At 47.5% G+C, this 17619-nt stretch overlaps 1 long non-coding RNA gene across 1 annotated transcript; it reads left to right on the forward strand.

Annotated features, from left to right (window-relative positions):
• The first annotated feature begins 637 nt into the window (after positions 1-637).
• LOC140411746 (uncharacterized) lies at positions 638-11729 on the forward strand. Its single transcript, XR_011940989.1, has 2 exons — positions 638-760; positions 11277-11729. It is a non-coding gene; the product is annotated as an uncharacterized lncRNA (long non-coding RNA).
• The last annotated feature ends 5890 nt before the right edge of the window (positions 11730-17619 follow it).

Below are 17619 nucleotides of genomic sequence, written 5' to 3' on the forward strand. Positions count from 1 at the left end.
GCACATACTTGTAAAAAGATTCAATGAATGGAGAGAATCACATCAGCTGCCTGACTGCTGTGTACTCAGACTGTTGCAATTTTCAGATATTTTCTAAATGGTGCAATTCGAAAGGGGTTATAGAGCAACTTTGTAAACGTATCTTTGAAGGTTGCAGGACAGATTGAGAATGCTGTTAACATGCACGTAGGGTCCTTGGCTTCATAAGTATAGGAATAAAATACAAACAGACAGCAGTTATGCTAAACCTTTATAAAACGTTGGTTGGGCCCCAGTTGGGGTATTGCTGTCAATACTGGGCACCACACTTTAAGAAGACTGCTTAACCACTTCCTTACCTTGCAGGTCAGCTGTTCGGGAGAGAGAGAGAGCCGGGACCTTGGAAACAGCGCGGGAGTTTCAAAAAGCGCGGGAGCTGCGAGGCAGAGGGGACAGTTTAAAAGGTCGCGCCGTGGGTGAGGTAAGTACTGCTTAACCACTTCCTTACCTTGCAGGTCAGCTGTTCGGGAGAGAGAGAGAGAGCCGGGACCTTGGAAACAGCGCGGGAGTTTCAAAAAGCGCGAGAGCTGCGAGGCAGAGGGGACAGTTTAAAAGGTCGCGCCGTGGGTGAGGTAAGTACTGCTTAACCACTTCCTTACCTTGCAGGTCAGCTGTTCGGGAGAGAGAGAGAGCCGGGACCTTGGAAACAGCGCGGGAGTTTCAAAAAGCGCGGGAGCTGCGAGGCAGAGGGGACAGTTTAAAAGGTCGCGCCGTGGGTGAGGTAAGTACTGCTTAACCACTTCCTTACCTTGCAGGTCAGCTGTTCGTTTCGGGAGATCAGTTTCGGGAGCAGGCCTATTGGCTGACTGTAAATCAGGAAGGATACAAAGGGTGTGGCTGAAGTGCCAATAGAAACAGAGTGCTGGAGGCAAACAGAGTGTATCTGAGTTTGGGTAAGGCTGAGTTCGGGTAAGAGGGGAGTGACAAAAAAAAAATCAAAATCAAATCTGCAATAAGATCTCCGGAGCACCCGGAGGAAACCCACGCAGACACGGGGAGGATGTGCAGACTCCGCACAGACAGTGACCCAAGCCGGAATCGAACCTGGGACCCTGGAGCTGTGAAGCAATTGTGCTATCCACAATGCTACCGTGCTGCCCTTAAAAACAAATAAATTTACACTATATCATTTTACCGTAATCCATGTACCTATCCAATAGCTGCTTGAAGGTCCCTAATGTTTCCGATTCAACTACTTCCACAGGCAGTGCATTCCATGCCCCCACTACTCTCTGGGTAAAGAACCTACCTCTGATATCCCTCCTATATCTTCCACCTTTCACCTTAAATTTATGTCCCCTTGTAATGGTTTGTTCCACCCGGGGAAAAAGTCTCTGACTGTCTACTCTATCTATTCCCCTGATCATCTTATAAACCTCTATCAAGTCGCCCCTCGTCCTTCTCCGTTCTAATGAGAAAAGGCCTAGCACCCTCAACCTTTCCTCGTAGGACCTACTCTCCATTCCAGGTAACATCCTGGTAAATCTTCTTTGCACCTTTTCCAAAGCTTCCACATCCTTCCTAAAATGAGGTGACCAGAACTGTACACAGTACTCCAAATGTGGCCTTACCAAAGTTTTGTACAGCTGCATCATCAACTCACGGCTCTTAAATTCAATCCCTCTGTTAATGAACGCGAGCACACCATAGGCCTTCTTCACAGCTCTATCCACTTGAGTGGCACCTTTCAAAGATGTATGAACATAGACCCCAAGATCTCTCTGCTCCTCCACATTGCCAAGAACTCTACCGTTAACCCTGTATTCCGCATTCATATTTGTCCTTCCAAGTGGGGTGGTCTTTCCAAGGGTCGGTGCAGATTCGATGGGCCCTCCTTCTGCACTGTAAATTCTATGTTCTATGTTCTTATCGGGTACATAAAGAGAAGAGTGAAAGGTGGATGCATCCTTGAGGTGGATCGCCAACGTTCGTTTGCCCCGACACCAAAGTTGTTGGCAAGCAAAATGAAATTGCAGCTGAAATTTGGGCTGCTTTCGATGGGCAGGGGGGGTGCTAGCTGCAACATTCGAGGGGGGCTTTTATGAGTTGTGTAACATGGAGGGGACACAGACTGTTAGCAGAATAGGGACAGAGTATAACACAGAAAAGCAATCAAGTCAGAGGGTACGCAGCGGTAGAAAGTTCCAAGGGAGTAAGACAAGGCTGGATGGCCTCTACTTTAATGCCAGGAGTATTAAAGGTAAATTGGATGAGTTAAGGGCGAGGATTGACATGTGGAATTGTGGTAAAGTAGCCATCATGGAGATGTGGTTGAGGAAGGGACAGGATTGGCAGCTCAAATCCCAGGATATAGAATATTCAGGCAATACAGAGGATGAGGTAAATGGGGAGGAGGCATTGCAATATTAGTTAAGGAAATGAAAAAGAAATGAAAATCTCTTATTGTCACAAATAGGCTTCAAATGAAGTTACTGTGAAAAGCCCCTAGTCGCCACATTCCGGCACCTGTTTGGGGATGCTGGTACGGGAATTGAACCGTGCTGCTGGCCTGCCTGGGTCTGCTTTAAAAGCCAGTGATTTAGCCCAGTGTGCTAAACCAGGGAGGAGGCAGTTAATGCAATAAGGAGATACTATATCTTGGAGGGAGCATCAAAAGAAGTTTTGTGGGTAGAGCTCAGTAATAAAAAATGGACAGCCACATGTTGAGGCGTTTATAATAGACCCCCACCCAGATAGTGGGAAATTGAGGAGCAAATATGTGCGCAATTCGCAAAGTTGTATAAAAATAATAATAGGGTAATTATATTAGGCGATTTCAGCATTTCCAACATTAATTGGGATAGTCTTCATGTTAAGGGCTTTGATGGAGTGGAGGTTTTAAAATGTAAACAGGAGAACGTTTTAGCTCAACATGTGGATTGTCCAACAAGGGATGGTGCAGTGCTGGACCTAATTCTGGGGAATGAAGCCTGACAACTGATTGATGAGTTGGTGGGGAGCATTTTGATGACAGCGACCATAACATGGCACAATTTCAGTTTGTTATGAGCAAAGAAATAGACAAGTTGCAAAAAAAGGTTGTGGATTGGGGGAGCACGGATTTTAGTAAAATAAGACAGGATCTGGCCAATGTAGACTGGAAAGAGTTACTTGTGGGGCAAACTGCAGAAGAGCAGTGGGGGGTGTTCAAAAAGGAAATGGGGAGGGCACAGGCCCAACATGTTCCCTCTAGGGTAATAGGAAGAAGTAACAAGCCCAGGCAACCATGGATGACCAGAATCATTCAGGATACAATGAGAAGGAAAAGAGAAGATAAAAAAAAAAATTTTTTTTAGAGTACCCAATTCATTTTTTTTTCAATTAAGGGGCAATTTAGCATGGCTAATTCACCTACCCTGCCCTTGATATGGCACGGTGGCGCAGTGGTTAGCAGTGCTACCTCACGGTGCCGAGGATCAGGGTTCGATCCCGGCCCTGGATCACTGTCTGTGTGGAGTTTGCCCATTCTCCCTGTATCTGCGTGTGTCTCACCCCCACAACCCAAAAGATGTGCAAGGTAGCTGGAATGACCACGCTAAATTGTCCCTTAATTGGAAGAAAAAGAATTGGGCACTTTAAATATAAAAAATAATAATTCTTAAATGTTATGAGGGTCTCTGCCTCCACCACCTATTCAGGCAGTGACTTCCAGACTCCCACTGTCCTCGGGGTGAAAAGCTTTTTCCTCACATTCTCTCTGAACCTCCTGCCCTTTACCTTAAATCTATGCCTCCTGATCACTGGTTCCTCCACCAAGGGGAAACGTTTCTTCCTGTCTACTCTATCTATGCCCCTCATAATATTATACATCTCAAATCATTTCCCCTCAGTCTCCTCTGCTCCAAGGAAGACAACCCCATTCTATCCAACCTCCCTTTCATAACGAAAACTCTCCAGCCCAGGCAACATCCTGGTAAATCTTCTCTGCACCCTTTCCAGTACTATCACATCCCCTCCACAATGTGGATTCCAGAACTGCACACAATACTCTCGCTGTGGCCTAACCAACATTCTATACAGTCCCAGCAAAACCTCCCTGAGCTTACACTCTATGTCTTGGCTAATATAGGCAAGTATAACATATGCCTTCTTTTTTTTTAACGTATTTTATTACAAACTTGTATCAAAACAGGTTACAGCAAGTAAACACCCCGGGAAACATACTTCCCAATAATCAACTATAAAGTCTGTACAGAGTTTTCCCCTTTTTCACCTCACCCCCCCCCCCCCTCCTCATCACCCACTCCCCCATTCCCCTGCGACGAACAGCTCCTCAAACACGGTCACAAACATCCCCCACCTTTTCTCAAACTCCCCCGCTGAGCCCCTTAACTCATACTTTATCTTCTCGAACCGCAGGAAGTCGTACAGGTCACCCAACCAAGCTGCTACTCCCGGTGGCGATGCCAACCGCCACTCCAGTTAAATTCGCCGCCGTGCAATCAGAGCGGCGAAGGCCATGACATCGGCCGTCCTCCTCTCCATGAGCTCCAGCTTCTCTGAAACCCCAAATATCGCCATCAAAGGGTCCAGGTCCACCTCCTCCTCCACTATCCTGGCTAAGACCGGAAACACTCCCGCCCAAAATCTTCCCAATTTTTCGCAACCCCAAAACATGTGCGCATGATTCGCTGGCCCCCGCCCACACCTCTCACACTCATCTGCTACCCCCTGAAAGAACCCACTCATTCTCGCCTGAGTCATATGCACCCTGTGCACCACCTTAAACTGTATCAGGCTCATCCTTGCACAAGAGGAGGTCCCGTTTACCCTACGCAGTGCCGCACTCCATACTCCCCAATTTATCTTCATTCCCAACTCCGCTTCCCATTTCTCCTTGATCTTCACCACCCGCTTGCGTCCCTGCTCCCCCAGCCACTTGTATATATCCCCAATACTTCCCTCCCATTCCACATCCGGAAGCAGCAGTTGCTCCAGCAGGAATTTCTTCAGCCAGAGGGTGGCGAATCTGTGGAACTCTTTGCCGCAGAAGGCTGTGGAGGCCAATTCACTAAGTGTCTTTAAGACAGAGATAGATAATTTCTTGATTAATAACGGGATCAGGGGTTATGGGAAGAAGGCAGGAGAATGGGGATGAGAAAATATCAGCCATGATTGAATGGCGGAGCAGACTTGATGGGCCGAGTGGCCTAATTCTGCTCCTATGTCTTATGGTCTTATGGGTGTATCCCGGCAACCTAGGGAACCCCATCCAGATCGTTTGTGCAAAGTCCCTAACCAGCATATACCTGAACTCACAACCCCATGGGCAGCTCTACCCCCTCCCTTAGCTCCTCCAGACTTGCGAACCCCTCCTCCAAAAACGAATCCCTCATCTTGACCAGCCCCACTTCCCTCCATCTCCTATATACATGATCCATCCCCCCCAGCTCAAACCCATGAAAAGTGTGGGTGTGAGGTTATGCACTTTGGTAGGAATTTTCTGAATTGGGAAAGATTTTGGAAATCTGATATACAAAGGGACTGAGGAGATTTCCTTTACACAACCCCGATAACCGTGACCCAATTACGGGACGGGTGTGGAAAAATTACACCATTCCTTCCCACTTCAGACCCCCACCAATTTTTCGCGAAAGTCAGACAACAGGCTACCATGTACGGCCTGGACGAAAAGGAGCAAGTGAAGCTCACAGTTTTAAGCCTCGGCCCTTCAGTCGTGGCAGCCCTTCCTGACCCACAGAATGTAGGAGAAGGCCCACTCCAAGGGATGCATACAGCGATCCTTGATGCGATCGGCTTTAACAGAGGAGACCCCATAGAAGGCCTAAATACGTGTAGGCAAAAGAAACCAGAGCACCCCACAGCATTTGCTGGACGTTTGTGGATTCACTTAACCGCAGTTTTCGGAGAGTTAGCCGGCGCCCATTTGTCCCCAGATAATATGGCCAAATGGACCCGAATTCTAGTTTCCCACGCCACAGATGCAGGATGGAAAGCTTGCGCAAATTATGACCCCCTCAGATGAGGCCCACAATGAAAAATGGGTTTTGAAGAGATTGTCCCGCGCTTGGGAGCAATCAATTGCAAGCAAAACCGCATTTATAATGCCTGATGAAGAGCAGGCAGAGATGAACCCAGTTAAAGCACACCAGAACCCCGCATGGGTAAATGAGGGCAGGAACAGCCCACCCCAGCCCAAAGCTCAGGAATGTTACAGTTGTGGACAGCTAGGACACTTTGCACGAGAGTGCAACGTGCCCCAAAAGCAACAGAGAAGCCAACAGACAGGCACCCTGAACAGGAATAGGGCAAGCCGATCCATAGCGTTAGCACCCGTTCAGAGAATGCAGACATTGTCCCTTTGAGACAAGTCCGGTAGACCGGTAGTAGCAGGCAAAGTTCGGGGACAACCCGTAGAATTTCTTTGGGACACAGGAGGGTCCCACACCGCACTCAATTCCTCCACGATGTTTCAGCGAGACACGTGGTCCACAACAGACACCATCACACTCAACGGTTTTACAGGCCATTTACAACAGGGACACATCACAGCCCCTGTAGCAATACAGATAGGGAACATCATAACTAAGCACCCCGTAGTTTTGGTTGATCTGCCCCAGACAGCACAACATACGCGTGGGATCAATTTCATGAGCTCCCATAACCTTTCTTTTGACCCAGTTAACACGTGTGTTTGGAAAATGGCAAAGGCAGCACGAGGCCCCGCCACGCTCACAGTAGGAGAGTACGTAACAGAATTAGCTCAGTAGGAGAGTTCTGGTTCGACGCTTGAGCCATTAGTGCAGACAAACAGGTTAAGGCAGCCCTGCAGGAACATAAAGCAGCATTTGCACAGCACAAGCACGACTGTGGCAATTTGGCTGGCTTTGTGAACATTACAGGTCCAACCGTAAACCCCAGAAGCAGTACGAATTTCCCCAGGAAGCAGAGGGAGAAATCTCCAAAGTAATAGAGAGTTTGTTGATCAAGGCGTACTCAGATCAGTAGCCTCCACAAACAACGCACCGATTTGGCCCGTCATGAAAACGGATGGATCATGGTGACTGACCATTGATTACTGGGAACTGAACAAAGTAACCCCAGCAGCAGCCCCCACCGTAGCCACGAGTCCCAAGACCATGCTCAAATAGGGACTCAAGTCAAATTTTTTTTCGGTTTTGGACATTAGTAATGGCTTTTAGTCTATTCCATTGGCTAAAGCGAGCCAGTACAAATTCGCCTTTACATTCCAAGGGCAACAGTACACGTGGATGTGCCTTCCACAAGGCTTCCACAACTCCCCCTCCATTTTCCACCGACAGCTGGCAAATGGGTTAGCAACATTTTCCCGCCCCGACTGTCTGGTCCAGTAAGTAGACGACTTGTTACTACAAACAGACATGAAGGGAGAGCACATTTCACTTCTCGCCGAACTCCCAGCACTCCTAAAATAAATGTTTGTGAAGTCAACCCCAAGAAGGCCCAGATTTTGAAAGAGAAAGTGATTTACTTGGGAACAGCGATCACTCATGGTAAACGCGAGATCGAGCAAAAAAGAATTGACTCGATCATCAAATTGCCCCTCCCCCACAATGTCTCAGCCCTCAGGTCATTTTTAGGACTGGTTGGCTACTGCCGAAACCATATTGATGGTTTCGCCACTAAAACAACGCCCCTTTCCGAACTTCATAAGAAGCAGGTACCTTGGGAATGGCTTCCACAGCATACAGATGCCGTGGACGCTTTAAAAAGAGCCCTCAGCACAGCCCCCGCACTGCATGTCCCAGATCCACCTTCCTCATATGCAATCGAAGTTGCAAGCACCGACCGAACCCTTTCAGCCGTGCTCCTCCAGGAACGCCATGACCAATTACCAATTGACCCGTAGCATATGCCTCATGCGTGTTAGACCCTGTGGAGCAAGGATTTTCTGCCTGTGAAAGGCACCTGCTCGCAGTTTTTTGGGCAGTACAATACTTCGCCTATATTACAGGACTCAACCCCATCACCATCCTCACAGGACACACCCCAACACAGCTATTGTTAGACGGCGGACTTAAAGATGTCAGTCAGCCAAATCCGCGCAGCCCGTTGGACCCTTCTTTTACAGGGGCGGGACATCACAGTGAAAAGTACCAAGACCCACACCTTCCTTGCCAATAATTTGCAGTATGCAGGCACCCCTCATGAATGTGAGATCATCACCACAAGACAGAACACAGGTCCATTTATTCCCCAAACACCTCCCAGGAAAACAGGTATTACACCCCAGAGACCCCAGCCCACAGACACGTGCGCACCCCTGAAGATTTATTTGGATGGCTCCTCCACAGTGTTAAATGGAGAGAGAATTACCGGTTGAGGTATATATGTAGAGGACGCGCAGGGACGCGCCCTAGATGAAATTTCATTAAAGTTGCCAGGACACTTAGGCTCGCAGACAGCAGAGCTGGCAGTGATTGCATACATTGTAGACCACACCGACTCGTTCCCGACCCCAGCAGCCATCTATTCGGACAGCTTGTATGTATGTAATAGTTTGACAGAATTCCTACCACTCTGGGAAACAAGAGGATTTGTTTCTGTGGACGGTAAACCCCTACCCTCAGCCCCATTACTCCGCCATATCTTAGAGACAGCGAAGGATAGGAAATACGGAATAATTAAGGTTTGTTCTTTCCCCCCTGGTAACGTTAAAGCAGACGCCCTAGCGAAGGCAGGCTCCAGGCATGGTTATTTTTGGAACCCCCCCCGAAAGCACCCCAGTACACGCAGTTCAGGTCTCACAGACCAACATTCAGGATTTAGTGAAGGCACAGAAAGAGGACGAGAAACTCAGGGAAGTTTAAAGGGAATCTTCCCAGCCCCGTACGACAAGTTTAAAAACACAATCACCACACACGACGGTGTGATTTTAAAGGATGGCATTTATATAGTTCCCAGCCAGGGCAGGAACCAGATCATTTGTCAGTTCCATAACAATCATGGACACCAAGGAATTGAACCCACCCGAGCCCACGTCAGACCGCTCTGCTGGTGGCCTGATTTAAAAATCGATGTAACACACTACATAGAGAATTGCTTAATCTGTGCCCAGAACAATCCGGACAGATATGTGAAAAAGGCTCAACTTAATCATACCCGACCCATTAATGGATCTTGGACAAATCACCAGATAGATTATATAGGACCCCTACCTCCATGCAGAAATGGTTACAAGTATGTGTTGGTGGTCATAGACACCTTCACAAAATGGGTGGAAGCATTTCCATCGTGAACTAATACAGCCAAGACAACGGCTAAAATATGAACACACCACATCTTTACAAGATGGGGCCTCCCACGCAGTATAGAGTCCGATCAAGGCTCCCATTTCACTGGACGTGTAATGAAAAACGTCCTCACGATTTTCGGCATTCGACAAAAGTTTCACATTGCATACCACCCCCAGTCAAGTGGTATTGTACAACGAATGAAGAGGACATTGAAAGCCACCCTCAGGAAAATGGTACATCAAAATAACAACACCTGGGATTCAGTACTCCCATTTGCTTTAATGTTTTTAAGGAACACGGTATCCATATCGAACAGGTTACACCCCCCACACCCTCATGACCGGACGCCCCATGAATGGCACTGAGTATTTATTAGGACTGGATTTGGCCAGCCCCGCAGTTACAGCCCTCACGCATGAAAATGCGGTTAAACAACTGATACAGAACATAAAGGCAGCCCAACTCGCAGCAGCAGTGAGACTTGGAACCAGCAAGAAACCGAGCAAGGCTTGTTTCGACAAAACAGTACACGCCACTGAGTTTACAGTAGGGCAACAAGTTATGCTTTCCCTTTTCAACCCCAGTTCATTCCTTTCCCCCAAATTTTCCGGACCGTACTCCATTTCGGACAAAGTCAGCCCCTCAGTATACAAAATAACCTATCCAAATGGTAAGTCTGTGTGGTTTCATATAAACCAGCTCAAGGCTTACGGCTCGCAGAATAACCACACACACCACATCCTGCTCGCAGCAGCAGATGATCACGCCCCGCCCACAGATGACGTATTCCTACCCTCCCCCAACCACTCCATCCCACCCTCAGACACGACTTCAACTCCGCCCCCAGAGACACGACTCCGCCTCTCCCTTCCCTCAACCAGCGACAGTGACAGTGATAGCGATCACGATGGCGATAGCCACAGCACACCACGTTACGACTATACCCCTGCACCAGGCCCCACTCCCAGCAAATCTGAGCATGATTCAACTGACCCATTTGAGATTACTTATATCAAAGCCCCTGACCCAGATCCACTGCCCGACAATTACGGATTGAAGCATAGTAGCTCCAACTTTGACACACGATTCTGGCACCGAGACAATTCGTTCAGGCTCATCCGGAATGATGAGATGGACCCCAATTCGCCCCAAGCAGCTTTAGCATGGTTACTACAGTCAAGTGTTTGGCAGCCGGGAGAAGATGATGACTTAGAGTCTGACTCCCACCAAATGAATCCCTTTGCGACCCTGTTCGCTATTGAGCAGTGAGGTGTCCAGATGATGGAGAAAAAAGGAACCAATGGAGAGATACGGTGTCCTTTCTGATGGAACCTGCACCATGTTTGTTGAATGTTTGTTCGTTAGTGTTAACGTTAAGTGTTGTTCGTAAACTCCAAAGTTTTCACGGCCCCATGTCACCACCCCCTGGCTGTTAATGGAACAAGTTTGTCCCCAGACAATAGTTCAGAGGAACTAGTTTGTCGACAGAACACGACTCATAGCTACTCTCCTAATACGAGAGGCAGCCCCCCACGACGACCACATTCTTACCCGTTCTTGCCGGTTGTTCAGGCACTGCAGATATGGCATTGGTCCCTGCCCTGCCTGAGGACCCTCCCTCTGGTCAGCTATGCTCGGGTAGAGCACATACGGCATTGATCACCGTCCTACCCGGGGATTCCACCCAATTCTTATCCGCCACGGCCCATATGCACCCCATTTTGACTTGTTATATTCAAAATTCTTTTGTTTGGTTTTGGCAACCCTAAGGTTGCTTCCCTATGCTATTTACATCCTCAAATACTGGGATGGTAAATCACACAGGCTGCGAGACGGCTCGCAGTATGGCAGTATTTTTCTTAGGTGTCTAGTCCAAATATTCAGTTTAAAGAAAAAAAAATGAGGGAGCCACCAATTATAAAGGGAAATTGGCAATAAAGGACAGACAGACATATGAGATCTTAAGCAAGATAATAACAGAAATTATGCTTGTGTTCACAGAACTCCGGAAACCCAGGAACCCCAGGGTATACAGGTTTAGGTCCCCCATTTTTGGATTTCACCAGACCTCCGAACTCATTGGGACGGATTAAAGAGCATCCATTTTTCTTTATGTATTCTGTGGAATAAAGAGATGTAAACCTCTGTGTCTGACTGCCAGGCCAGAGAAATGTGTGTGCTATGGCTCTTAGCGAAGAGAGAGACCAGCCTAGCAGCTACATCAGACCAAGTAAGTCCCAAGTCAATGCACGCTACGAGATAGACGCTCAAAGTTGCTACCCTGTAAACAGCTCAACCCAGCAGCCTCAGAACCGAGCAACGGCCATTGTTCCTCTGACTGAGTGGGCACCCGAAGCTAAGTATACGCTTTAGTAATAGTGGTAGTTTAGTTTGTAGTTTATGCATGAGTAGATTTGACTGTGTGTAAATAAATGAGCATTGCTTTTGAACTTACTAACTGGTGTATCGAGTCATTGATCAGTATTCGGTTCTGAACCTTGTGGCGACTCTTGAGCTAACGTAATTAAACAGAGCCAAATTAAAAGTCAAACAGCCAAAATTAGCAACCCCCCCCCAAGTGGTTTGCTGCCCTGCGAAATGGCAGACCCCACCCCCACACTCCTGGCTGGGACACCACAAAATACTCACTCTGCTCCAAATTTAATTTAGCTCCTGAAAACGACACAAACCTTTGGACAAGTCCCATTATGTTCCCCACACACGTACTCGGTTCTGAAATGTACAACAATAAATCGTCCGCATACAAAGATAATGTCCCATCCCCTCCTGTACTATCCTCTTCCACAGTCCCGAACTCCTTAAAGCGATGGCCAAAGGCTCTATCGTTAATCTCCTCCCTTCTCCCCAATCCCAGAAAACAAAGAAATTCCCTTCAAACAAACAAACCCAGTGTAAACACACAAACCGCAGAAAACTGCCATCGCAACATTTCCCACCTCCTACCCTACCCAAACAGGCAACTTCACACCCTTAATCACATATAACAACATGAAATAGAAAATAGAACTAGATACAATTTTCCACCCCCTATCCTCAGTCCCATTTCTCATTTCTGCCCAGTCCTTCTGCCTTCAGAAAGCCTTCGCCGCCTCGTCTTTTGAGTTATAGGTCACCCTCCAATTTCCTGGATATACCATGCCAAGCCGCACAACATTGTTGTACAATGCAACCTTCACTTGACCGAAGACCGCCCGCCTCCTTGCCAACTCCACGGTTATGTCCTGGTATATACATATACCAGCTCCAACCCACTTCATCTCCCGCTTCTGCTTCATCCAACTCAGGACCTTCTCCTTCACATGGTACCTGTAAAACAAATTATTACCGCCCTTGGCAGCTCATTCTCCTTCGGTTTAGGTCTCAATGACCAATGATCCCGATCCAGTTCATACCTGGAGGGAACCCTCCTCCAACAGCTCCGCCAACATCTTGGCAAAGTATCATTCGTCTCGGGTCCTCCACCCCTTCGGGCAGACTAGCGATTCTTAAGTTCTGCAACCTAGATCTGTTTTCCAGGTCCTCCACCTTCGCTCTTAGGCATTTGTTGGCCTCCGCCACCCTCTGCAGCTCCTCACCCATCGAGGTGAGCTGATCGCTGAGTTGCAACAAGGCCTCCTCCACCCCCTTCAGCTTCTCTCCCTGCCCCCACACCTCAGCCGATGTCTTCGATACCGCCATCTTCAGCGGGGCAATCGCCTCCTTCACCAGCATTGCCACCACCATTTCCTTTCTCTTCACCTCCATGTGTTTAGCAAACTGTTTTTTGAATCCCATAGCCTCAGTCATGTTCTCTACTGTGAAGGGCACGGCCCCACCCAGCGGCCAAGCTTCCGCCATCTTTATCGCTGCTGGGCTGACCCTTTCACCCGACGGCAAACCGTCACTCGCCCCCTTCTTCCCCGTGGTCTTCTTCTGAGTTTTAGATATCCCCCTCCTTCCTTATGTCCTCCTGCATCTGGTTGTTCAAAAATTGCCACTGGGACCGGGCATTAAGTTCCAAAAAAAGTCGAGCCTCGTGCAGGAGCTACCCAACGTACTACCTCTGACGTGCTGCCACCCGAGGCCCAGAGATAGATAGGCTCTTGATTAATAAGAGGATCAGTGGTTAAGGGGAGAAGGCAGGAGAATGGGGCTGAGAAACATATCAGCCATGATGGAATGGCGGAGCAGATTGGTGGGTCGAATGGCCTAATTCTGTTCCTATGTGGTCTTATATCCTCCTGCAATCTAAGTCTATCCTCCTCACTATTTACCACCCCACCAAGTTTTGTATCACCCGCAAACGTATTGATCAACCCTCTTACATTCAAGTCTAAATCATTTATATAACCTACAAACAGCAAGGGCCCCAACACTGATCCTTCTTTACTGTTTTATCCTATAATTCTATGATATATGTCATTAACACCACCCTGGTGAACCTATGTGACTGCGTGCAGACAGCAGAAAATCTCACCTGGTGAAAGTTGAAGTCCAACAGGTTTGTTTCAAATCACTAGCTTTCGGAGCACTGCTCCTTCCTCAGATGAATGCTCTGGAGCAGTGCTCCGAAAGCTAGTGATTTGAAACAAACCAGTTGGACTTCAACCTGGTGTTGTAAGACTTCTTACAGTGCTCACCCCAGTCCAACGCCGGCATCTCCACAGCTTGTGAAAGTTGACAGAGAAGACTTGGTGAAAGCTCATGTTATCTTCTGTGAGCACATTCCATCAGAGGTCATTGCAAAAATCAACCGTTGATAGCCTGGCTACGTTTACCCCTTCCTAGTCTGGATATGCTGAGGCCAATTCTCACACTGCAGCTGCTGCTCAGGTCATTGGTTTGTACAGAAATTGGTTTATTTTGATTGGAAGGCCAAAAGAAGCAAAATACAATGCAGCGGCCAAGCTTTCGTCCTAATCATAGAATCCCTCCAGTGGCCCATCGGGTCTGCACCAACCGCCCGAAAGAGCACCCCACCTAGGCCCAATCCCCCACCCTATCCCCGTAACCCTGTGCATTGATCATGGCCAATCCACCTAACCTGCACATCTTTGGACTGTGGGAGGAAACCGTAGCACCGGAGGAAACCCACACAAACACGGGGAGAACGTGCAAACTCCACACAGACAGTCACCCAAGGCCAGAATCGAACCCGAGTCCCTGACGCTGTGAGGCAACAGTGTTAACCACTGTGCCACCTTGCCACCCTGGCTTGAGCTCAGTTTTTGATTGATTACGTGAGGTACCTGGGGATGTTTTGCAATTGTAAGTTGTTGTTGGACTACCTGGATTCGATGTGGACAGTGAGGTGTTACAGAATGCATTACAGGCTGATGAGTGAGGGAGGTGCATGTCACTGTTTGGTCATGTTTCTTCTGACCCAAGCTTCAGCTCATAGTACTAATTTCCCTGTGATCACATACAGTACCCCACCTGGAAGCCTTATACGTCTGTTTTTTGTGAGTGAAGGCATTATGCAACCTCCTTACGTGAAAATAAATACAGAATCACGATTTGCTCCAACGCTGAGGATCACCCCACCTGAAGAAAGGCCTGGCGATAATGAAGAGATGGGGCAGATAAGCTGGGGTTGACAACAACAGCAACAAAAATCAGGTCGGGCGGGTTTTGCACAGGAACTGATTGAAAACACAAAAACAGAACCCGCATTTTCACCTGTTTAGGAGGCTGTCTGGCTGAACTTTATTAAACTATATCTTAAGGAAACACTGGTGGTAAACACAGCTGTTTCTGGTGGGCAATACAAGGTTTGCTGCCAGCTTCCGCAGTACCTGAAAATGAAGCATATTAAACAGTCAGTAGAGGTCATCCAGATTCCCACAATCATACACTGACTTTCCCCTTTACCCTGAGGGAAGTTGCTTGCTCCTTGCTTTCGGCACTGGTCCAGATTTTCTACCATTAATGTTTCATAACTTTGAAAATTCTTTAGCCAGGCAGAATCGTTTACGTAGAAATTTCTTTGCACAATTGAATCTATTCCAACAACGGTAATTCTGTATATTGATTTTCTCAGTCACCTCCTGTCACATTCAGACACTGTTTCCTAAACATCGCATACCATCAGCGATGACCTACGCCCGGTAAGGAAGCAAGGGATTAAATCTGCTATCAAGGGTATAAAGACGAAGGCTTTTCCTGCTTAAACCTGAATACTTTCCTGAAACAACACCCGCTGCTCTTGTTGGTAATCCTCCCACAATTGTGAGAGCTGAAGACTGTTTGGCTCAAAGAATTCATCCTTAAATGAATCTCAGCTAACCTTTTAGACGGTCCCTTGAGAATCCAAAAAGCATTTGAGCAACTTGAATCAGAACACAGCCTGCCCGAGGCAGACCCTTAAAACCAGAAGGCATAGAGTAATTTAGGATGGGGATGTCAAATCTGCTGCCGTAGCCCTTGCCCAAACTTCTGCAAAGCGTTGTTACCCTTGTCTTTGCAAAGTGTATCATTCCATTAGAATGGCAACGCAACATTCTCGCCTAATTGCAGGATAGTCTGCTTTGGTGAAAAAACACTTGGGTGGCTATCAAGGGGGAGATCTGTGGATTGGTTTTGTTGCATTGGCATCAGACACAAATGTAAATATTTCAATACAGTTCCTTCACTTTCATTGCACACACGCACACAAACAAAAGAATCAGCATTGCTTCATGAGCATGCGGCCCATTTAATAAACTTGCTGTTTAAGTTAAACGAGATTGAAAATCTGCTTTCTTCAGATGCTGCCCACAATAATGCCTCCATTCATCTCAATTGTCGATAGATATTTCCCGGGTTTTGTTATGATGGGCCCGACACGGGCAGCATGGTGGCGCAGTGGGTTAGCCCTGCTGCCTCACGGCACCGAGGTCCCAGGTTCGGCCCTGGGTCACTCTCCGTGTGTAATTTGCACATTTTTCCCGTGTTTGCGTGGGTTTCGCCCCCACAACCCAAAGGGGTGCAGGTTAGGTGGATTGGCCACACTAAATTGCCCCTTAATTGGAAAAAATCAATTGGGTACTCCAAATTTTTTTTTTTAAATGATGGGCCCGACAGGATAAGCCAGAGACGACTCCCCAAGGTTGATGCTTCTTCTGGCACACACCAGAACTTGAACTTTGGTGAGAGTCTGCTGGATGGATTGGAATTTAGGCCAGAAAATTAGGAACGTTGTTTCCTGGCCTTGCTTAGCGGTTTCTGAGTTGGCCTCCCTCCATCAGTTCCAAATGAGGCCTATGGTAAAAGGTAGTTGGGGAGGGGATGGCAAGAACTTCCCTCTGCTGGAAGTTCTTGCTTTCCAGGATTGCAGAGGGCTCTGGCACAGGGTGAGGTCAAACATATTTGTCAACGATGCAATTTTGTTCCACTTAAGGTCCAGGTGGTAGTCAGGGCTAAGATCCGAAAGAAAAATATTGGATCAAAAACATTTTTATGTTAAATGTCAAATCAGACTTCCATCTCCAAATGCACAGTGGCAGTGGTGTGTACTATCTACAAGATGTCGTGCAGCTAACCACCAAGGCTCGTTAGGCAGCATCTTCCAAACCTCTACCATCTAGAAGGGCAAGAGCAGCAGATATCTGGGAACACCTCCACCTGGAGGTTTCCCTGGCTGGTTTAGCTAAGTGGGCTAGACAGCTGATTTGTGATGCAGAACAAGGCCAGCAGCGCGGGTTCAATCCCCGTATCAGCTTACCCGAACAGGCGCCGGAATGTTGAGACATGTCTGTTCACAGTAACTTCATACTTGTGACAATAAATGGTTATTATTATTAAGTCATTGACCATCCTGATTTGGAAATAAATTGCCATTCCTTCACCGTCGCTGAGTCAAAATCCTGAAATCCCCCCCCCCCCCCCCCCCCCCCCCCCCTACTGCATCAGCACTGTGGGTACAGCTACCAGCTACAACACATGGGATGCAGCAGTTCAAGATGGTAATTTGCCACCACCTTCTCAATGTAGGGCAATAAATGATGGCCTCGCCAGCGAAGCCCACGTTTCATGAATGAATTAATAAGAAGAACAATGAAGGAGCAATTAGCAAAAGCAATGCTGAATTTTATATAGCCAAAATGGTAGAATAGAAATCAAAGGATCGAACTGCAGAATGCACTGGTCAGAAGAAAGAAAGAAGTCGTATTTATGCAGCGCCATTCGCAATCCCATGATATTCCAAAGTGTAAGGATACAATGTCCAGTTCTGGAAATGTGCTCGAAAAGTTGTCGTATTTTAGGTTTCCTAAAAGCGCACCTTGCCTTTTAGGCTGAATGGCCTTCTGTGAAATTGTGCCTTCTATTACATTCTGCAGTCTTGGGAGCATTGGTACCCAGGAAA

This window comes from Scyliorhinus torazame, chromosome 4, assembly GCF_047496885.1.
Source record: "Scyliorhinus torazame isolate Kashiwa2021f chromosome 4, sScyTor2.1, whole genome shotgun sequence".
Lineage (NCBI taxonomy): Eukaryota > Metazoa > Chordata > Chondrichthyes > Carcharhiniformes > Scyliorhinidae > Scyliorhinus > Scyliorhinus torazame.